The sequence below is a fragment of the Cupressus sempervirens genome, chromosome 1 (assembly GCF_028749045.1).
Source record: "Cupressus sempervirens isolate cs-2001-9-10 chromosome 1, ASM2874904v1, whole genome shotgun sequence".
NCBI classification, from domain to species: Eukaryota; Viridiplantae; Streptophyta; class Pinopsida; order Cupressales; family Cupressaceae; genus Cupressus; species Cupressus sempervirens.
Window position 1 is genome coordinate 633,509,496 of NC_143118.1, and position 24,987 is coordinate 633,534,482.

The 24,987-nt window shown below is 31.8% G+C and overlaps 1 long non-coding RNA gene across 3 annotated transcripts in view; it reads left to right on the top strand.

Annotated features, from left to right (window-relative positions):
• The window catches only part of LOC149579516 (uncharacterized), an 84,785-nt gene that overhangs the window by 41,776 nt on the left and 18,022 nt on the right, over positions 1-24,987 (top strand). Inside the window, exon 4 of one of the 3 annotated variants that reach the window (XR_016358701.1) lies at positions 22,987-23,220. The exons of 1 other annotated variant lie outside the window; for it this stretch is intronic. This is a non-coding gene — a long non-coding RNA (uncharacterized LOC149579516). Of the gene's footprint in view, positions 1-13,816; positions 14,209-22,986; positions 23,221-24,987 lie in introns of those variants that run through there. One more of the 3 variants, XR_016358722.1, reaches the window with a different exon arrangement.

Consider the following 24,987-nt stretch of genomic DNA (forward strand, 5'->3'; position numbering starts at 1 on the left):
ATTTAATTAAGTTTTATCTTGGTAGTAATTTTAATGTTTTTTTTAATATTAGTATTATGATTAGATTAGTAAAATGTAGTTAGTGATATTCTTTTTGCAAATCAATAATTGTTACACTCTTAATTAATGTTTAGTAAAAATTTGGTTAAATGTAAATTTAGTTTATTGGTCAAGAAAGTTAATCATTATGTTGTAAACATAACAAGTTATGTTAGACTAATAAGATAATGTAATTGGTTTTGTGTAGTTAAATTTAAGACAAATTATATTGTTGTTCAAATAATTTCAATTTATCGTTGCAATCTTAATGTAATAACAGACCAAATGTTGATACTAATTTAATAACGAGAATTTAACTTTATCAATGTATTTCTTCTCACGATTATAGAATTAAGATGAAATGTAGTGAACCTATACTTTAACTATGAAACAACTTATCAAACTTAGTGAATTTAGTTATTACACTTTTTTTTAAAAATTAAAAAAATTGTGTGTGTTTTTACCCTATTTTTGGGTATGACATAAATAAAATTATGTCTTACATCTAGCTTCTCAACTGACTGACCTTGAAAATGGATATTATAAATCATTTCAAGAACATTGGTCCCCACTTCCTTATTACTATCCAATCCTAGACAAAATGATAATAAAGAAATAGTATTCTGAACCCATGACACAAAAATATCATATTGATAAGGAGGCTTATGGTCTATGTCCAGTTTAACACTAGTAGAGGACTCTAAGTTTATTAAACCCTTAATAAACAAATCTTGAAAAAATCTTGCCAATTTTTCATAAGCATGTGCTAGTTTATCCAAGTCAATTCACTCGTTAGAGCTTTCTAGTTTAAACCCTAGCCCTAGGTCTAACATAGTGAAAAATTCACTTTTAGTTTAAACCCTAGCCCTAGGTTTGTGATTCTCCTCCTATTGGTTGGGTAGAGAGGACAACCTCCAAATTGATGTGACAGTTCTGATAGTAGTCTAACAAGAAGAGATCTTCTTCTCTTCTTGTCAACTGTTGGAATAGTAATGGCTCTTTATGGTCATTACCTAGTCTTTTTTAGGATGTGGTGGGGTCTTTAGATATTTTGGTCATTACTGAGACTCACAAGAGCCTTATGCGTCCTCTTCCAGGTTATCATGGTTATCAGTGGTTGTTAATGTGTAGGGATGAGGTTCAGACATCTGGTGGGGTCCATGGGTCTGGGGGTGTGGCTTGTTTGGTTCAAGATGATATTTTTAGGGTTATGTCAGTTGTTCACTTTGATGCCTTTGCCAGATTTATGTGGGTCTGAATTAGTTGGTAGAAATATAGACAGAGAGATATTTTTATTGTTGTTTGTTATTTTCCTCTAACCTCTTCTCCCTATGCTATTCATGACCCAGAGGATGACGATCCCTATTTTGACCTTCAGGAGAGTATTTCACAGTTTGAGGCTTTAGGAGATATTGTTATTCTTGGTGATTTCAATGCTTGTACCAAGGATCGTCAGATCCCTTTAAATGATCATGGCTCTAATTCAAACTACATTTTTGAGTTAGATCCAACTACTATGGGCCTGCAGCACACTTCGGAGGATGTTCTTGGGTCATTCTATATTTATGGTCGCCACCTCCTCTAGCTTTGTGAGTCTTCTGAGTTGTTGATCTTGAATGGTTTATCCTTCCTTCCTAGATTAGACCTCTTTACCTGTTGGTTGCACTGTGGTGGTGTGAGTGTTGTTGACTATGTCATTTCCTCTCCTTCTTTCATTTCTTCCATTCGCAGTTTCACCATTTCGTATCTTTCGCTAGCCATTCATGCTCTTCTTAGCATTTCTATTTGTGTTTCACCCCATCCTTCCCTGCCCTTGCTCTGCCTGACTAGTATCGTCTCCCTTCCTACTCACTTCCATTACCTTGAGTGTGATGGTGAGCTCTTTACTTATCACCTTAAGTGTCTTTTGTCACCTGCTAGTTTTGATGACTTGCTAGCTACCTCAGACATGTTTGATTCACTTGCCTCTACCATATGGGATTTTGCTCTCCTTTCTATTCCCCATCATTCCCCTCTCTCTCACACAGCTAACCATCGAAATACCTATCCTATGAATAAATGGTTTGATGCTGACTACAAAGCTTTCCATCGCTCTGTTTGTGTCACCTTTGAGGCTCAGTCTCCTGCCTTTACCCATTTGCGCATTTCTTATCTACATTTTTTTAATCATAAGAAACATTCATTTGCCTCTTTCCAGTGTAGAAACCTTTGCTCCATGCTTATCCAAAATTCCCAGATCTTTTGGCATACCCTTTTCCCTCGTTGCTCCCCCCCATCCTCCACTCTTGACTATCATTCTCTGACCTCCCATATCATGATGCTTTATGAAATTCTTGGGCAATCTCCTCTCTACTCCACTCCACCTCCCCACTACCATTTGTTCACCTATTCTAGCATTATGGAGGCCATTAGATCTTTGAGATGCAGTACAACAGCTAATGAAGAGGGTTTTTAGGCAGAACTTTTTAAACTTGGTGCTTCAGTTCTTGGATCTTACCTTCCTACACTCTTTAATAGAGTGGTTTGCACTAAGTTTCCTAATTCCTGGTGTAGACATGTTATTTATCGTATTCACAAGTCTAGGCCTATTTTTGATCTAGGAAATTATAGAACTATTATGATTGGTCATACTTTTGCCAAACTTTATGCCACTACTCTAAACACCATGTTATCCAGTGAGCTTGATAGACGGGGATGTAGGGCGAGAGGTTAGGCTGGCTTTTAGGAAAACTACCAGACTATGGATCATGTTTTTACACTGTAGGCTATCATTGAGGAGGTTAGACACTACTCTCAGAAGGTCTATTGTTGTTTTGTGGACTTCCATAAGGCTTTTGATTCTATTCCTAGGTTGGCTTTATTTCAATGGCTTTAGGAGATTGGGATTTCAGATATGTTATAGACTGTTATTTTGAGGCTTTATGAGAAGGTTATTGGTAGGCTCAGAACTCCAGAAGGCTTTTTTGATCCTATTCAAAGCACCATTAGCATGAAGCAGGGTTGTCCTCTCTCCTCTACACTATTTGGCTTGTATATTAATGAGTTGGAGGATTTCCTTGTGAAATCCTCTCAACCAGGAGATGGGTGTTATTTACATTAGGTTTTGATCTCTATTCTCCTCTTTGTTGATGATGTCATTCTCTTGGCCTCTTCTCCTGATACCTTACAAAGACTCCTTGATAGTCTTGCTTCTTTTTGTACTCAGCAATAGCTTGTGGTCAATTTATCTAAGACACAGGTTATGGTCTTTAACTATTTAAAGACTTCTCATCTCCATTTCTTCTTCCAGGGGAAGGAGGTTGAGATTACTCCCTCTTAATGTATCTCGGTGTGAAGTTTTGAAGACTATGTTTCAGTTTGAGACCTGCTATTTAGTCCTGAGTCAATAAGGGTATGGGCTCCCTGGCTTTGCTAGAGAGATAATGCTTCAGGCATCATTTTCAGGATGTTTCATCCAAGTTGTCCCTTTTTGACTCCTTGGTTCATCTGACAGTCCTCTATGGTTCTATGGTTTGGGGACCTTCTCTTATTGCTTTTGATTGGGCTTCTATTGAGTGGATCCAGATGCTGTTGTTGCATCATATCATTAGGTGTCACAGATTCACCCCTCAGAGCATTGTTTTAGTGGAGTTTGGTGCTCATCCTCTCAAACTTGCCATTATTTTTTACTTGATTTGGTTTCTTCATCGGCTTCATAGTTTTATGGAGATAGGTGCTGACTAACATAGATACTCTTTTTTGGCATATTGTTTTTTGATGGAGATTATGACTTTTGTTAGATCAAGATGTTGGTACGCTTAGGTCACCTCTTTGTTGAGTTCGATCAGGATTGAGATTGATTGTCTTCCTCCCTATTAGTTTTCGTTGGATGCCCCAACTCATCTTCTTCCCTCTCATCAGGAGTTGAATGAGCATGTCAGATAGGATATCTATAGGCAGTATATTACCACTACTTGGTGTCATCCCCTGGGTGGTTTGTGACCTAAGATGGCCTTCTATGCTGAGCACTTTCTTGTTATTCAAGATGGTATTGTTGTTTGTCTTGCCTATCTTTACCGACATTGGAATCAAGCATTACGATTCTCTTTAGGCTCTTTTAGGGTTGGTTCTCATCGTCTCAGGGATCAGATTGATCACCATATGGATCAGGCTAATCGATTATGCCAATTATGCACTTTGATGGAGGCTAAGACTGAGACTCACTTCATATTTCATTGTCCTCATTACTATGAGATCAGAGGGAGATTCTATTGCCTTTTTAGAGACTATTCTTCTCTCTCGATGTTCTTCAGTTATATTGATCAATGGTGTTTAGCACTTTATCTTCAGGAGGCCACCACCCATCTTCAAGAGAATACCCTACAGTCCTTTCATCAAAGACTTAATTTTGATTAGCTCATTACCACCTTTTTCTCTCCCTTGTCTCCTCTATAGGGTTTGAAAAGGCCTTCCACTACTTCACATTCCAGATTTGTCAAACATTGTACCAATCTCTATAGGAAGCATTAGTCCTATAGGGGTTCTTCACAACATTCGAAGACTATGGATTGTCCATGGATGTACCTCTCTATTACAAATTTCTTTATGATAATGAAGGACCCTTAGTCCTTACCTTGTCTTTCTTTCTTCTTGTTGCTTTGTTTCTTTTTTAGTCACCGTTTGGTGCCTTTGCTTGGCTGGCTCTTCTGTTTGTATGCTCAGTCTCATAAATCATTTTGATTTTTCGTGGACATTAATAATTTTATCTTATCTTATCTTATATGGATAAAATTTCCTCCTAAGTGTCTTGGTTTACAATTGCCTTTCTATTTTCATCATAATTTTGAGTGCATAGTATTACTATTTCAGGGTAAGGGAATACTTCGAGTACAGTGAGGTTTGCTAATCCAATAACCAAAGCAACTAGTTTATTTGTATTTGCATGAATACTATTATTATATTTGTAATAAATTCTCCCCTTCCTGTGGATCTTTCCACTTATTAAACAATGAATGTCTAATTCTCATGATTCTTAAATCTCCATGGACAACAGGATAAAAAATATCATGACATTCATTGGTGAAACCTAGGGTTTGTAGCACTTGCTTGAGTTCTATAATGTGTTTCTTTTCTTTTATGATTGCACTCATATGAGAGGTTTTTGACTTTGTTTTTCCCATGACTACTACTGGTTAGTACACAAAATTCTTCTTCAAGCCCTATTTAAAATAATTGTAAAGTGTAAACCTAAGACAGTTAAAATCAAAATTTCTATTGTTGCAAATTGCAATGAAAAAAGTTTTTAAAAAATTAAATACCCAGAATCAAGATTGGATAATTATTAATTGTTGTTGTCTGATACTCAAGTTTCACACTTTCAGTCTTCAGAACACAAAATGGAATTTTGCCAGTTTGAAAAAAATTGAAATTTGAAAACCCTATCATATTGGACTCTAAAAACAATGAACATATGGGGTAAGGTTAATAGTTAAAAAGAAAGTATTAAGTAATAAATAGTTTTAGGTACTTTATCAATAGTATGTACGATGTACATGTAAATGACATAAAGAGTCAAGATTCAATAATTTAGTAATGTACATAACAATAATAAAAATTTAAAAAAAAAGAAAAATTTATTACATTGATATACATTTGAATAAATTTGTTTATTTTAAATTAATTAATTAATAAAAATAGAACTTAATTATTGATGATTCGATATGATTTTTGGGTAAATTTGTGGAGTGATATCACTATTGTTAAGAGTCATCTAAAATTGTGACACGCATCTGTCAATTGTGACACTTGTCAAGGACACGTGTCATAATTCTAGATGAATCTAGGCACTTGGGAAAGCATTCTCCAAATCAACCCAAAATTCATCTCAGGCCGCCGATCTTTCTTTTACTCAACAATCAAGATTTCAATTTTTGAGTAGAATCTTGTAGTACACATGTTGATTTCAGGTTAATTTAATTATTGATATTCAATGAAGATATATTAATTTTATAAAATAAAATTGGTGCAAGATATGAAACAAGTTCCACTAGTACTTGTCTTTAGTTTTTATATAAATCTAATTAAAATTTAATAAATTTATTATATTATATAAAATATTTTAAGTAATAAAAATGTAATATAATTATATATGTTTTAATGATGTTAATTTAAATTTAAATTTTATTCATAAATATATTATATAATCATTGATATATGTTCTATTATATAATAAATAATTATAAATAAATATAATAAATCTTAAATAATTATATAATATAAGTAATATTATTTTTAATTGAATGACAAAAAATCATATTATAATTTATAAAAATATACATTATTACAATATAAAATATAAACCAATGCACTTACATTAAAAAAATAAAAAATATTAATGTTAATAAATTACATTGAAAATGAAATATTTAGCTCTTAACCTTAAGCCTAGTAGCTACAGACAAGTACTAATAATTATTAATAAATTATAATGACAATAGTTTAATTTAAATAAAATAAATAAGATTTTAAAAAATAATTGCAAATGTAATATTTTTATTCATATTTATTATTTAGTTTCAAAATAAAAATGTAATATAGTTTAATTATCTCTTTGGCATCCTGATGATGGATCATGTAGTATGATCCGAAACGTTGATGAAAAAACTTTTACACAATCTTTCTCAAAAATTAATACAATGTAATATAGTTTAATTATCTATAAATTATTAACATATGTTGATAATTGTAATAATTGTTTATAAACATAATTATTAATAATATTAACCGAGTCTTCTAATTAGCAATGACTAGACATGTGTTATGATTCTAAATGAATCTAGGCACATGAAAAAGCATTCCCCAAATTAGTTTGAAATTCATCTCAGGCCATCGATCCTTCTTTTATGCAATGATTAAGGTTTTGGGTAGAATCCTTAAATTAAAGAAGGATTCGAAGGAAACATTATTTTAATCCATAAGTTTACATATTGATAGTATTTTAGTGCAAGTCTAATAGAGCCAACCTTCACTTTTAATACTTTGAAGCAACAAAAAGCATTGTTTGAGAGTGTGGCGGATCACTGGTTGAAGAAAATGGTGAAATGTCCTTCGAAGGCAATGATTCAAGCTATGCTAGAGACATTAGGATCATTTTTCCATTAAGCTGACCACCATTGGAAAGTTTAGGTGGATATAGTAACAATGATAATGGTGTGGGGTTTGCATGTTGGAGAGCATGAACAAATTGTGCCATGGGTAATGAGGGAGCTTTTTGATGAAGCTCTAATTCAAAATTTGGATGCATTACTAGCATGGGCACATCTAGGATGGGCATTTTGATTTTAGTGAAAGATATGCAAATGAGAAAGGTCTTGAAAAAGAGATTTTTTCCTTTGTAAATTGGCTATGTGGGAAGATAGATCAAAAAGCTTACACAAATGAGTGTCACCATGCATAGCATACACTCAAATGTGCAATCTTGGTCCACAAAGAACAAAAGAAGGTGGCCACCATTCTTCAAAATTTTCTTAAAGAAAAATAATCAACAAGGATGTTGTAGCAGAATGAATCAATGATTGTGTTTTTTGGGAGCTTCAAGGATTATTCAGATGATGACTTAGGAGGCTAGGAGAGGTCTCTTTTAGAAAGAAGTGATGACTTTCAAAAAGATTAGCCTACCAGAGGCTTTTTATTTTTAGAATGTATACTTATAGGTGATATATCTTTTTGTAAAAGATGGTCCCTTAGAAAGAATTAAAGACCTTATAGTCATGATGTAATTATTATTATAATATTAATAAAATAAAACCTATTACTGATTAAAAAAATTAAAAATTATTATAATAGTTTTAATATATATAAATAAAGAATTTTTTTTTCTATTATAAAATTGATTTTCTTTTCTATAATAAGCTTTTTATTGTAAAAATGATATGAAAAATTCAATGAAGATATATTAAATTTTATAATAATAATAAAATATTCCCATGTCTTTATAAAATAAAATTGGTGCAAGATATCATGAAATAATAATAATGACAATAGTTTAACGTAAATAAAATAATTATAATTTAAAAATATAATTGTAAATGCTATATTTTTATTCATATTTATTATTTAGTTTCAAAATTAAAATATAATATAGTTAAAATATTTATAAATTATTAAAATTTAACATATATTGAAAATTGTGATAATTGTTTATAAACTATTCTTCATCATTTTAAAGATTTCATAATGAAAAAAAAAAGTTAGAAATAGGTGACAAGATAGGTATGAAATAAAAATTTGACACATAAATTATCAAAATTATATTGAACTTTGTTAAGGTTATAATCTATTAATATTTAGTTTTCCTTAAAGCTTCATTTGTTTTAACCAATTAGATTAAACAAAAATAGTTAATTATTAACAATTAACTATTTTTAACAAAGTCGCAGGCTAACAACAATATTTCAACAGTGCATTGAGAATCAAGATGCTAAAAACAAACTTACAAAGTCATAAACTAACAAGAACAATGATTTGAGAAGTCAAAAATTATTATTTTCATTGATAATATTTTAGACTATACAAAGTATATAGTACTAGTTCATAGCATATATATTCAAAATAGCTAATTAAATCGATTTGATTTTACTATTTCATAATTTACAAAAAAGGGCAAGGCCCAATCTAAAGAAAAATATAGATATCTTTAAAATATTTTTTTACCCCAAGGGCAACGGGTAAGGAAACAATATTCAAAAACAAAAGTGAGGGAATAGGGAACCAAGGAGGCTAGAACCATGAGCGGGCTTAGGGGCCAAGGGTTTGAAGCCTTTAATCAAAAAGGTCTTCAAGTCTGTCTGTAAAGAACCTATTGGAGAAGATGATGTCGCTGAACTCGTCTAGCCATGTGAAGTTGGTATCACTAACGTCATCCAACAATAAACATTTCTACAAGAAATCACTTCTGAGCCACACCCACTTTCAATGGTGAGTCGATTGTCATTCGTTCATGCCAAGTAAAAACGGATGCTTATGTATAATGCACCCTATGCCTTCCTCCCAACACTTGTCTGCTATATCTGCAAAAGGGATGCCAATGCCCAACCCTAGTATTTGCTCAGCCAATACAAAAATTTTGACATCATCTTCTAAAAATGTTTCATTAAAAATGTTATGCAGAAGCATTAGCATGTCTATTTGACTACCTCTAAGGTTGAGAAGTGATGTAAGGAAGTAGGAGGTAATATCCATGGACACATGGTACCTCTTATTATTTCTCAAAAATTCATGGCTGAGTGCCATGAATATAGCATAGTAGATAAATAGATTTTGAGAATCTACCTTGCAAATCATGGCTTTTGTAGAGCCATTGTAGTGCATTTGAGGCAAATTAGCATATCCATGACTAAGATTCAAGAAACTCTACAAATTACAACTGCAAAGCGAATTCAGATTGAAGAATATAAGAAATGATAATGAAAGAGGAATTGAATAGGCTATTTAATGGCAGTTGCATTTAATTTTTTGGCATTCATGATCTTTCATATCTTAATTTTTCGTATTCCTATTAATTTTCAAGTATGTGAAACATCAAAATGTACTGGCATTAATGTCGAACAGTTGATAGTGCCTAATATTGAGTAATGATTTGTATGTAAACCTTTCCACATGTCTCCATTCTGAAGAATTATGTGCAACTCCAAGTCTTTTCAAGCGAGTAGCTCTGAGATGCATCTTCTATCATTGATCTTCAACTAATCAATAATTAATAAAACTATTGTACTTACTATTAACAATACAAAAGTGACGGTAGCTGACTTGGTAATAGTGACACTAATGTAGCAATGTTATGACATTATTAATAACACACCTAAGACAGTACAAAAGTTGATACTTGAAGTGACTACTAAGCAGTCAGTAAAGTCACTAACCAATACATGTGCAAATTTTTCTTTCAAATTAAACAATTTTTCAGTTTACCATTGAAGATTAGCCAAGACCATTATTATTCATTTTCTTACAAAATAAGTAATTTGCCGCTAACATTATTAATTCATTTTTGGCAAGGGAAAAAATAGCCATCATTTATTTATCTATCAGCCAAAAAAATATGAACTCGCCACATTTAAAATAATTTTTGTTAGGGCAAGACAAAAATTGCCAATATATAATATTTTATTTTCCTATATAGAACAAAAATGTCGCCCTCGACATTAAAATTTTCCTACCCACAAAATGTTGGATTCACCAACATTCTAGGCTTTTTTTTTTGAAAGGTTTCTTAAAGTTATCACTGTACAACTCTCTTACTAAATCTTCAACCTTGCTTACTAAAGGAAACTTCTTCATAACTCTAAAAGAAAGATTCAACCTGTGAGCCATACAGTGAATGCCAATGACATATGGTGAACAAGAAGCCCACATCTTTGTGCAAAGACCATTCCTTTGACCTTGCACTACTGAAGCTCCATCGGCTCTAACACAGATCAAATTATTTGCTATTGTTAATTCATCCATGGCTCCATATACAATTAAATGTCTCTTTACTAACTGAAATCATGTTTTCGATGTCACATTGTCTCTCAATTTTGCAATAGTATGTAGATGTGGTTGTGGACATTACTCTATATAGTATAAACATGCATGCATACCCACGATGTATAATCTATTACTATAACTTTGTCTAAGGATAATGCAATAAAAGTTGACTCTTTTATTTTTCTCTATACATCCTCTATTTCAACCTGGGCAATACAACTTGCCAATTTCGATCCACTATTTATTGACCAATGAGTGACATGATAGTTAGGAACTTTTAGAAAGTGTAAAAAACTACTCATTTTTGGATAGTTTATTATTGGAAGCCCTCTACTCAAAACATAGAAAAGATAACTTAATTGAACAACTTTTCCACTTTTTTTTACTTCACTTGCTTTTGCAAAAATACCATTAATAAAACCTTGAACTTCCCTAGGATTCATCTTAAATTTTTGAAAGAAATAATATTCTTTAGCATTCCTTTTATGTTGACACTTCTCCTTTGTTTAGTATCTTACTAGACTTTTATTTACTTTCCATCTATAGTTGAGGTTTCATAAACCTTACCAACATGTTTCTCTATGGTGTTTAGTTTAAGCTACAACCACTTTTCCTTTTTGTACTTTCAACTACAAATTGTGCATCTACATTCTATTGGCAGCTCACCTACAATTGGATTGACCATGGGTTCAATGAATGGATACTTTGATGCCCCATCAAATTTAAATATCCTTGACATCTCCCATTGACAATCATTTTTTTCTTTTGATTTTCCTCTCCCTTTAGTGTTATTGTTAATTGAACCACCATCATCACCAAAGTCAATCAATTCATTTTGGTACTGGTTATTTACTTGAAATTCTTCTTCAAGGTCATCTTCATTAGAGATATCAGGTTCAGCAACCTCGTTACCACATTTATTAGGCTCCCCAATTTGTTGATTAGACTCTTGTGTAGGTTGAGAACCTTGAAATTGTATAGGTTCATCTGATGATGTACCTTCCTCACTTTGACCAACACTATTGCATCTACCCCCACCAAAGTATGAAGATATATTTTTGCATTTCGTTGGCCTCTCTTGGACATCTCCACCTTCAATAATCCTCTTCCTATTTAACTTTGATTGTGACATCTCCAACAAATTAAAGCTAAAATAAAATTTTACTTGAATAAGATACTACGGTCTCATAGTCATTCTAGTTCGCTACTGATCACAATTGTGAGCTCATGATCAACTAAATTTTTGTACTACTAAATCTGTAGAATTCTCCTTTTCTTTGGCATGTAAAATGTTTTTATAATGAAACACATATCTCTTAAATAGATAAGTAATTTGTTTTCATATCGGCCATTAGATTTTGACTCATAATCTCCATCATATTTCTTGGTAAAGGAGCCAATAATTGCTTATGATAACAACTAATATTTGGTGAACCTCACATAATTTCAAATAATTGATTGGGCACATAGGGCAGGAATTTAGGACATGATTATGTATGATGCATGGTGAATTGGCTCCCAGTGCAAATAAAAAAATTTCACTAGGGACAATAAGATTTTAGCAAATGGTGATCCTTAATAAATACACCCAATTTAATATGTGGCAAATAAGAGTAAAATACAATAGAAATATGGGCGAAGAACCTGACTACCATATTGAAATTACATAAAAATAGTGGCTAACAATCCAACCACTGAATGTGTCTTTTATAAAACTAGGGCAAACCAATCAACCAATATACTAAGTTTTTTTTCACCAATTGGCAAATAATCACCACTAAAAAAGTTCTCGCTCCCAACTCTATAACTTCAAATGCTAGGATTGGGTTTGTAACCAAGCCTAAAAAGGCCTTCTAATTCTCCAAGGTAGTGCATCTTAAATGAATAGGAGTGTTCATTGAAAATCAAACTGATAAATTAGTATTCTAAATTTTGACAAAAATCAAAGAGAACCTAGCACTCGCAGACTATTTTCACAAATATGCTTTCACAATCATAAACTAATGAGTGTAGATCAATCTATTTATAAATCTTGATTGAAATTCTTTCTCTATCCTAAAGATCTAATCAGTGATAACGTTAAGAGATCCCTCTTAAAAAAAACCTAAAATGCTGGCAAATCCAACATTTTGCGGATAGAAAATTTTTAATGTTGAGGGCAATTTTTTTGTTCCATATAGGAAAATAAAATATTGTATGTTGGCGATTTTTGTCTTGACCTAGCAAAAAATATTTTAAATGTGGCAAATTAATTTTATTTTTTTGGTCGATAGATAAATAAATGATGGCTATTTTTTCCCTTTCCAAAAATGAATTAATAATGTTAGAGGCGAATTACTTATTTTGTAGGAAAATGAATAATAACGATCTTGGCTAGTCTTCAGTGGTAAATTGGAAAATTGTTTAATCTGAAAGAAAAATTTGCACATGTATTGGCTAGTGACTATATTGACTACTGAGTAGTCACATCAAGTATCAACTTTTTTACTATCTTAGGTGTGTTATTAATAATGTCGTAACATTGTTACATTAGTGTCACTATTATCAAGTCGGCTACCATCACTTTTGCATTGTTAGTAGTAAATACAATAGTTTTATTAACTGTTGATTAGTTGGAAATCAATGATAGAAGATGCATCTCAGAGCCACTTGCTTGAAAAGATTTGGAGTCGCACGTAATTCTCTAAAATGGAGACATGTGAAAAGGTTTGCATGCAAATCATTACTCAATGTCAGACACTAGCAACTATTCGACATTAATGCTAGTACATTTTCACATTTCACACACTTGAAAATTAATAGGAATACAAAAAATTAAGATATGAAAGATCACAAATGCAAAAGAGTTAAATGCAACAGCCATTAAATAGCCTCTTCAATTCCTCTTTCATTATCATTTCTCATATTCTTCAATGTTGTAGTTTGCAGAGTTTCTTAAATTTTAGTCATGGATACACCAATTCACCTTAAATGCACTACAATGGTTCTAAAAAAGTCCTTTCTAGGCACGATTCTTGACAATGTCCTTGCCATAGTTTGCAAGGTAGATGCTCAAAATGCTTTTATCTACCATGCTATATTCATGGTAATTGGCCATGAATTCTTGAGAAATGATAAGAGGTACCGTGTGTCCACAGATATTACCTCTCGCTTCCTTGCATCTCTTCTCGACCTTGGAGGTAGTCAAATAGACATGTTGATGCTTCTGTGTAATATTTTTAAGGAAACATTTTTAGAAGACGATGTTAAAATTCTTGTATTGGTCAAGCAGATACTATGGCTAGGCATTGGCATCCCTTTTGCAGATGTAGTAGACAAGTGCTAGCAGGAAGGCATATGGTGCATTATACAGAAGTATCATTTTTTGCTCGACATGAACAAACGACAATTGACTCACTATCGAAAGTGGGTACGACTCAGAAGGGATTTCCTATGGAAATAGTTCTTGTTGGATGACATCAACGAGATAGACTTCACATGGCTGGACGAGTTCAATGAAATCATCTTCTCCAATAGATTCCTCATAGATAGACTTGAAGACCTTTCTAATTAAAGACTTCAAGCCCTCAGCCCCTCAACTTGCTCATGCTTCCAACCTCACTATTTCCCTATTCCCTCAGCCCTATTTCCAAATATTGTTTCCTTACCTATTGCCCTTAGGGAAAAAAATGTTTTAAAGATATCTATATTTTTTTTGAATTGGGCCTTGCCCTTTTTCATAAATTACGAAATAGTAAAACTAGGCTGATTTAATTAGCTATTTTGAATATCTATGCTATGAATCAGTACTATGTACATTGTACAGTCTAAAATATTATCAATGAAAACAATAGTATTTGGCTTCTCAAATTGTTGTTATTATTAGTCTACGACTTTGTAAGTTTGTTTTTGGCATCTTGATTCTCAATGCATTATTAAAATGTTATTGTTAGACTACAACTTTGTTTAAAATAGTTACTATTAATAATTAATTATTTTTGTTTAATCTAATTAGTTAAAACAAATGGAGCTTCAAGAAAAACTAAAGATTAATAGATTATAACCTTTACAAAGTTAAATATAATTTTGATAATTTATGTGTCAAATTTTAATTTCATACCTATCTTGTCACTTATTCTTAACTTTTTTTTTTCCATTATGAAATTTTTTAAATGATGAAGAATAGTTTATAAACAATTATCACAATTTTTAATATATGTTAAATTTTAATAATTTATAGATATTTTAACTATATTATATTTTAATTTTGAAACTAAATAATAAATAAAAATAAAAATATAGCATTTCAATTATATTTTTAAATTATAATTATTTTATTTACATTAAACTATTGTCATTATTATTATTTCATGATATCTTGCACCAATTTTATTTTATAAAATTTAATATATCTTTATTGAATTTTTCATATCATCTTTACAATAAAAAGCTTATGATAGAAAAGAAAATCCTTTATTTATATATATTAAAACTATTATAATAATTTTTATTTTTTTGATCGGTAATAGGTTTCATTTTATTAATATTATAATAATAATTACATCATGATTATAAAGTCCTTAATTCTTTCTAAGGGACCATCCTTTACAAAAAGATATATCACATATAAGTATACATTCTAAAAACAAAAAGCCTCTGCTATGTTGATTTTCTTGAAAGTCATCACTCTTTTTCTAAAAAAGACCTCTCCTAGCCTCTTAAGTTATCGTCAAAATAATCCTCGAAGCTTGCAAAAAATACAATCATTCATTTATTCTGCTACGACATCTTTGCTAATTATTTTCCTTTAGGAATATTTTGTGGAACACCTTCTTCTATTCCTTATTGGCCAAGATTGCACATTTGAGTGCATGCCATGCATGAGAACATTCATTTGTGTAAGCTTCTTGATCTATTGGCCCATGCAACCAATTTACAAAAGAAAAAATCCCTTTTTCAACACCTTCTTCCTCATTTGAATATCCTTTTCTAAAATCAAACACCCATCTTGGATGCATCCATTCTAGTAATGTATTCAAATTTGGAATTAGAGCTTCTTCAAAAAGCTCTCTCATTACCTATGGCACAATTTTCTTATGCTCTCCAATATGCAAACCCCACGCCATTATTATTGTTGTTATATCCACTTGAATCTTTTAACAATGGTTAGCTTTATGGAAAAATGGCCCTAATGTCTCCTGCATAGCTTGAATTACTACCTCTGAAAGATATTTCACCATTTTTTTTAATCAGTGATACACCACACTCCCAAACAACACGTTTTGTTACTACGAAGTTTGAAAAGTGAAAGTTGGCTCCATTAGACTTGCACCAAAATGTCGTCGAATGTCATCGATCTGCAAACTTATGGATTGAAATAATGTTTCCTTTGAATCCTTCCTTATTTTAAAGATTCTGCCCAAAATCTTAATCGTTGCATGAAAGAAGATCGACAACCCGAGATGAATTTTGGGCCAATTTGGGGAATGCTTTCCCATGTGCCTAGATTCATCTAAAATCATGACACATATCTAGTCATTGCCAATCAAAAGATTCAGTTAATATTATTAATAATTATGTTTATAAACAATTATAACAATTATCTATATATGTTATTAATTTATAGATAATTAAACTATACTACATTTTTATTTTGAAACTAAATAATAAATATGAATAAAAATATAACATTTGTAATTATTTTTTAAAATTTTATTTAAATTAAACTATTGTCATTATAATTTATTAATAATTATTAGTACTTGCCAATAGCTACTAGGCTTATGGCTAAGAGCTAAATATTTCATTTTCAATGTGATTCATTGACGTTAATATTTTTATTTTTTAAGGTAAGTCCATTGGTTTATATTTTATATTGTAATAATATATATTTTTTATAAATTATAATATGTTTTTTTGTCATTCAATTAAAAATAATATTACTTATATTATATAATCATTTAAGATTTATTATTATAAAAATAGTATTATTTTTATTTATAATTATTTATTATATAATAGAACATATATATCAATGATTATATAATATATTTATGAATAAATTTTAAATTTAAATTAACATCATTAGAAAAAAAATTATATTACATTTTTACTAATTAAAATATCTTATATATTATAATAAATTTATTAAATTTAAATTAGATTTATATAAAAACTAAAGACAAGTACTAGTGGCACTTGTTTCATATTTTGCACCAGTTTTATTTTATAAAATTTAATATATCTTCATTGAATATCAATAATTAAATTAACTCAAAATCGAGACACAGGTACTACAAGATTCTATCCAAAAATTGAAATACCAGCCATTGAGTAAAAAAAAGATTGACAACTCGAGTTGAATTTTGGGCTAATTTGGAGAATGCTTTCCTAAGTGCCTAGATTCATCTATAATTGTGACATGTGTCCTTGACAAGTGTCATGATTGACAAACACGTGTCACAATTCTAGATGACCCTTGACAATAGTGATATTACTCCACAAATTCACTTAAAAATTATATCAAATCGTCGATAATTAAGTTCTATTTTTATTAATTAATTTATTTAAATGAACAAATTTATTCAAATGATATCAATGTAATAATTTTATTTTTTATTTTTTATTTTTTATTATTGTTATGTACATTACTAAATTATTGAGTCTTGACTCTTTATGTCATTTATATGTACATTATATATACTATTACTAAAGTACCTAAAACCATTAATTACTTAATACTTTCTTTTTAACTATTAACCCTACTCTATATGTTCATTATTTTTAAAGTCCAATATGATAGAGTTTTCAAATTTCAATTTTTCTCAGACTAGCAGAATTCCATTTTGTGTTCCGAAGACTAAAAGTGTAAAACTTGAGTATCAGATGAAAACACCAATTAATAATTATCCAATCTCAATTCTAAGTATTTAATTTTTTCAAAACTTTTTTCATTATAATTTGTAACAATAGAAATCTTGATTTTAATTGTCTTAAGTTTAGAATTTACAATTATTTTAAATAGGGCCCGAAGAAGAATTTTGGGTATAGCAGACATGGGTAAAACAAAGTAAAAAACATCCTGTACGAGTGCAAGCATAAAGGAAAAGAAACACATTATAAAACTCAAGCAAGTGCTACAAACCCCAAGTTTCACCAATGAATGTCATGATACTTTTTATCTTGTTGTCCATGAAGATTTAGGAATCATGATAATTAGACATTCATTATTTAATAAGTGGAAAGATCCACATAAGGGGAGAATTTATTACAAATATAACAACAGTATTCTTGCAAATACAAATAAACTAGTTGTTCTAGTTACAAAATATAATAAATCCTAACGATATACAAGTTACTAGTCTTCGAATGGATTTTGTTAGAGTAATTATTTTGTTTCACTTATTAATTAGATCATCTTGGTTTAGTTAATTAAGTGGTTTATTACTCTAGTTACTTAAGCTTTCTTTTAGGTGCATATAATTAATATAAAACCTATTCTTCTTTCCCTTTAGGGTTTTGTTCACCTTTAAGGTTGAACCTTTATACTTTTCATTTTTCATAACTTGGAATACATTTTTGCTTTCATATTGTTGAGAATTTTCAAGCTCTACTTTTTTTTCTTTTCTAGTTTCTCTTCATTGCAAAATATTTGCATGAAGGTGTTCTTGAGGATCTGTGAAGTTAATTTTCTCAACTTTACATAGTATCAAAGTGGACTTGTTGCTTCCTTGGTTGAAGATTCTTGAAGCCACAATTTAGAGACAAAAGCCCTAACTTTTTTGGAGTTTTTTTTCGACAAAAGAGTGAAGGGCAATTTTTTGGGGCACTTTGGGCCCAAATCAACGTTGCAATTGGATTTGAAAGACCATTTGCAGTCAAAAAACATATAAAACTTGTCATTTTTGAGTTTCGGGCATCTAAAATTTTTTTTTTGCCCCCCTCTGCATGCTGTCGTATAGTCGTACAGACATATTTTTGCAATCTGAAAGAAGCACTAGAAAGCTGACTTAGAGATAGAGACAATAGTAGTTTGTTTGAGCTTCCAATTTTGGTATTGAAGTAGAGGCTTCCATTTTTCTCTTCTCTGCATCTAAATTCTAGGTTCTTTTCTCAATTTTTGTGTTTTTCAATGGTTGTTGCTTTAGTTTTGGGAGATATTCTTATTCATTATGGGGGGAAGCATTTTCTATTCTATAATTTACTTCAGAATAAGATCCTTCTGCTTCCATCTTCTTCTCTCAATGTCAGATCCTTCTATCACACCTATAAGACATAGATGACTAGGCTTCTCAAGTCAAGAGGCTTATGGTCATGTGTAGATGTGAACCAACTTATTTTGCCACACCCTTTTGAGGTTCTGCAACATAGAAACAAAATGGATGAAGCCATGAGATTGATTACATTGAACATCTCAGATAGTCTACTATTTCACTTGGATGGTTTGACCACTCCACTAGCTATTTGGACCAAATTCCAAACTTTGTTTGGCATGGTGAATGAGTTTTGGGCACTATAGCTTGATGCAAAATTGACTTCTTTGACACCTACTAATTTTCCCACCATTGAGGACTTCTTGATGAAGTTCAAATCTCTACACACAGTCTTGCAAGGATGTGGTAGAAACAAAATAGATGATGAGTGTATTTTTTTGATACTCTCAAAGTTGTGAGGACAGTATCAGATCTTTTCTTCCACTTTCTACTCCACTATGGATGCCTTGAGTAATAGACATCAGATGCCTTCTTTTAAGATATTCTATGATAGGTTAACTTGTGAGCAGCCCAAGCTCACTCAAATGGATTCACTTATAGGTTCACCATCACAAACATTACTTGCCAAGGATACACAAGAGCAGAAGCCCAAGAAAATATTTGATTCCTCTTCTCAGCACTCTACTGGTCCATCCTCTTCTTCTAAGAAGAAGGAGAAAAAGAAGACTGAGACTCCTTCCTATTCCTATTGTTAGAAAGGAGCTCGTGATGAGGCACATTGTTTTCAGAAGAGATTTGATGGCTATGAGAAACAAATTGCAAATTTGCAAGCTCTTCTTCAAACGAGCTTCATTTCATCCCCATCCTCTTCTACCTCATAGGGATTTTCCTTTTAGTCTTCTTCCACCTCTTCAACATCTTCACCAAATTTTGGATAGGGTCATGCATTACGGGCTTCCATTGCATCCCCTTCCCAGGGCCCTTAGATACTGGATTTAAGTGCTTCTCACCACATGGCATCTTCTCAAGGGGTCTTTTCCTCTATTGAGGCTTCTTCAATTCCTCATATTCTCATGGGGAATAACACTACTCTAACACTCTATGAGAAAGGTTCAATTCGTATTCAAGATAGCACATTCAATGATGTATTGTATGTTTCATCTCTATCTACAAACCTTCTCTTGATGTATCAGATTAAACATAGTGGATTGGGAAAGATAGTTGAGTTCACTACAGATTTAATCTACATTCGAGATAGTGCAACAAGGCCTTATTGCTATAGGGATAGTTGATCATACGACTCATCTCTACACCTTCTCGCACTTTGGTCTACCATCTCCATTATTGGAACATACTTCTTCTCTTTCGTGCGAGCATCATGTGGTGCAGTTAGGACACTTGAACCTTTGTATTATTCTTGAGATCACCACGCCACATCCCATTGAAGTATTTTCTTCTTTAGCTTTGCTAGACCCTCCAAATCCACTCATTGAGCCTTTAGGAGCACTTGTTGTGGATTCTACAGAGGACATTCATCATGGTGTTAGCACACCTACATTAGGGATTCATTTTTAGAACCCTCATGTCTACTCCTTTGAGCATCAGTTAGGCCTTCCTGTCATTTAGTGGTTTCCTTGTTCTGTGCCCTTGTTTCTTCCACATTGGAGTTCCATTGGTTCATTCATCTCTACATGGGCTTCATCCTTCTAGGGGGGCTTTGGTGTCTCATCTCTCTCTCATGGGGGGGTTGTTTATGGTTTTGAGAGAGTCTCTTGAGCCATTTTCTTTCTGTTTTTTTTTCATCTCTTTTTGGAGAGGGTTTTTTCCATTGGATTTTCTCCTTTGTCTCTAGTTTATAGAGATTTTCTTGTATTGGGTACCTGATCAAGCCTTGTTGTTGGGACCCATTTTCCTACTTTCATAGCTTTGCTAAGTTAGCTTCCTCTTGAGCTTCTTAACAGAGGGTGTTAGAGTAATTTTTTTTTTCTTATTAATTAGATCATCTTGACTTAGTTAATTAAGTGGTTTATTACTCTAGTTACTTAAGCTTGCTTTTAGGTGTATATAGTTAATATTTTGTATTAATTATAATGCGTAAATCTAGTTTTCTTTCCCTTTAGGGTTTTATTCACATTTAAGGTTGAATCTTTGTACTTTTCATTTTTCATAACTTGGAATACATTTTTTCTCTCATATTGTTGAAAATTTTCAAGTTCTACTTTTTCTATTTTCTGGTTTCTCTTCATTATAGGATATTTGCATGCAGGTGTTCTTGAAGATCTATGAAGTTGGTTTTCTCAACTTCTATAGATTCGTCAAAAGTGAAAAATATTGACAAAATTAATATATCAAAAGAGAGCAACAAAATGGTCTACTCTACACTTCTAAAAGAGGAGAGGAAAAACAAAAGGCTTACAAAGAAAATAGAAAAGTTACAGGCAAACCTTGATAATGTTAAGGCGAAGGAGAAAGCAGCAAATAATAGGTTTAAATAATTGCAAAATAGGATAAAGAAACCTTCTCCTACAAAGGCAATTGTCCAACAAGAAAAGATGAATGCAAAAATTGACTAAATAATTGGATGAGTTCCAAAAAAGACTTTAGCATGAACAAGCCTTTACTGCATAGTTGTTTAAGTCTATAGAGAGTAGTGCACAGGTCAACAATAAATTGAAAACTAACCTAGACTATGATGTCAAGGAAAATAATATTTTGAAGACTAAATTAGAGAATGAAAAGAAACATTCATAGTCTATGGCAAGCATGGTTTTTAATTTGCAAAAGGAATTGGGGAATGAGAAAAAAAGGGAGGAGTCTAATGCAAACACAATCCATAATTTGAATAAGCAATTCAAGAATATAAAACAAAAAGAGGAGTCAACTGCAAAAACTATTAGTGATTTGAAGAAGGAATTAGAGAATACGAAGAAAATAGAGTCTAGTGCTACTACAAGCACTAACACAATCCACCACATGAGAAAGAAATTGGAGAATGCAAAGAAAAAAGAGTCAGCTACAAAGAAAATCCTTATTTTGAGAAAGTAATTAGAGAACACAAAGAAAGAGGAGTCTACTCAAAGACTCCATGATTTGAAGAAGGAATTGGACAATGCGAAGAAAAAGGAGGAGTCCACTGCAAAGACAATCCATGATTTGAAAAAGGAACACGAGGATGAGAAGAAAAAAGAGGTAACTATTGCAAATACAATCCAAGAATTGAAGAAAAAATTGGAGGATGAGAGGAAGAGAGCAACTAATTAGCAAGGGCAACTAGAGGAAATATAGAAAAATAGTGAAAAAGAGATGTCTGAAATGAAGAAAAAGATGGAGAATAAAATGGTAGAAAATAGAATAATCTCTTTTGAAGACCATCATGTGAAGGATACTATAATAAACACGATTAAGCTTATCAAACAAGAAAATTGAGACAAAATAATGAAAAACAGTGATAGTTTGTTTGAATGGCTTGATTAAAATAGCAATCTCAAACTTGTCTTTGAACATGTAAAAAGTGATATTGTGTGTAAAAGACAAATTTTCACTAATTTCTAAAAAAATCTTTCTAACCAAATTTTGAATAAAGTAAAGAGATCCGGTGATAGGGATTTGGCAGACCATGGAATAAACAACCACTTGGATGCCTCTGTAATGACCATTGAAGTTGGTCACCATTGTGAACAAGTAATGAAAATAGGTGAAGCTCTCAAATTTGCTTCCAAAGAATTGATGAAGATGGATAACACCATAATGAACTTGCTAACTGTTGGATTACCAAATCTAGCTAACTCAATTGACAAATTCATTTGAAAAGAAAATTACATGAAAAGGTTGCAGGATAGCATGAATTCTGATTTAGGCAACTTGCCTGAGGAAACCACTCCAGAAGGAATTCTAATTTGCATCAAACCACTGTCAACAATGAATGAAGTTATAGATAAATTCTTTGATTCATGTAAAAATATCTCTTAGAAGTATTTATTGTTGATGAGGTTACAACTATTTAGCTACAACCTCAAACAAATGGAGCTTCCAAATGATGCAGAATGGAGTGCCCTAAAGAAATTCTTTGAAGCTAGGTCATCTTCTCAAACTGAAGTTGTTATTGTTGCTATCAGTTGTAGTCATAGCTGATAGCATTAAGAAGTAACAACTTAGAAAGTGATAGTACTATCATCATTTTGTTACTTATTGCTCTTTAATTTTAAATTTTGGATTTAATTTCAACTTTGTTTGATGTTAATTGTTACAGGAATCAAGAGTCAACATATCAGGATAGTTGGGCAACCAAGCACTTACATACTATTACTACACAAAGGAGATGGAAAAAATTTCCCTACTACTTGAAAAAAATTGCACATTTGGCAATGTGATTGTACATGTTAGTAAACAATTTTTTCCACATGTATTCATATGTAAAAATAGAGGAAAAGCATGTAAACTAACAAATGAATTCCTATAGAAGAAATTGAGGAATTCTCTGCTTGATATTTCTTCACTAAAAATAGGCGTAACTACCATTATTGCAATGAGATTTTTGATCTATAACTCAACAGAAAGACCTTTTAGGAAAACAATCTGCTGAAAATGTTGAATCAACTTATTTTATCTCATCAATACAAAATAAACTTTAATTGAAAAGAACCACTTGATTTTAATTATCAAAATGATCCACATATTTGAAAATTAAAACTACAAGTAGGCAAATTGATAAAACTAATTTCTCACAGCATCTAAGTACGAATTAGCAATTTCAAAATAAGTAACAGACACAACTAAAAGCTTAAACAATATCTTCAGAAACACCGATTTAAATAGGCAGATAATAGTATCCACTTACGAAGCTTTTAACCATAAATTAAATTGTAGAGTTTCATTGTATCTACAGAAATTCTAAAATGTTACTTCTAACTTGAAAATCATAAACAAAAATAGTTTTGTCTATCGATCTACTAGAGAATTCTAACCCCTTCTACATACTAATTATTACATATATATAGGCATGGGGCTGGACCAATGCCAAAATTACCCTGCCAGGAGTTAATTGTCTTTTGCCAAAGTAACTGATAACTGAAATGCAAGAAACATGAAACTGAAAAGAAAAAGAAACTAAGCGATTAAGTGTAACCGCCTGTCTTGATCAGATAGCGCTATCCCCTGTTGCCACTCCTTTTGCTGTCTTCCACATTTTGTAGGTAGTTGAAAAGGCTGAGATAACAGATTGATGTGGCAAACTGATGTAGGCGAACCTTTGTTTCCAGATTTCTTTCATCTTCTTCAATTCAACAACCTTTTCCTCATGCATTTCCAAATGTTTCAGATTAATGATTAACATAGCCTCTGTATGTGCCACATTTAAAAAGTCCTTCTTAGCTGGTGCCCTTTTGTCTTGCCACTCCTGAAACTTCTTTTGAACCTCTTTGATTATTTCATCTGATTGGGCAATGGAGTCATCTTCTTTTCCCATGAACTATTTAGCAAACCACTTAAGATCATTTTGCATGATCTGGTGTATGACCCTAAGCTCTTGCAACGCTTCTTTAATTTTAGTTACTCCTTGTGTGAGTGCTTCATTTCTCCATTTAATGCAATCCTTGATGACGTATAGGGCCTTTTCATCTAGACTAGCTACAAGACATTTGGCCTAGAATTTTTGTAAGCCAAGCTCTTGCACGTCTTCCAACCACATCACCACTTTCACCCAGTTGTTCTTTTCTTTTTCATATCCCTCATTACTTGATTCCACCTTTTTGGTAATATTTTCTATTTCCTTTGAAGCATGATCCAAGTGACTTATGTGCTTCACGATATCATGTAGTACATCTTGAACCCATTCACCTACTACTTTAGCTACTGCTTTGCACTTATGTAGATTCTCCAATGATTGTTGATTGGTCGCAAAGGATACATCAATAATGGCTGACATCTCACAGATTGGCTTTGCTTCAGGGTGGAAGATAGCATTAATATATTGCACTATACTTTTTATTGTTTCTTTCATTTCTTGCTTATCTTGCCCATATTTCGATACTCTATGCATGATCTTTTTATTAGAAACTTCAAAGAATTCCATATCTACTTTGCAGTTCCCTTTTCCCAAATCAACCTTTGTTATTTGGAAGTCTTGTGGCACTATAGAATCATGAGAGCTTCCCTCTGGTGGTGTAGCTATCTCTGCTGCCCATCGACCTGAACTTTTGTCAAAATTGATTCTTGCTTTAGCCCTTGCTTTTTTCACTTTAGGTGCCTTACC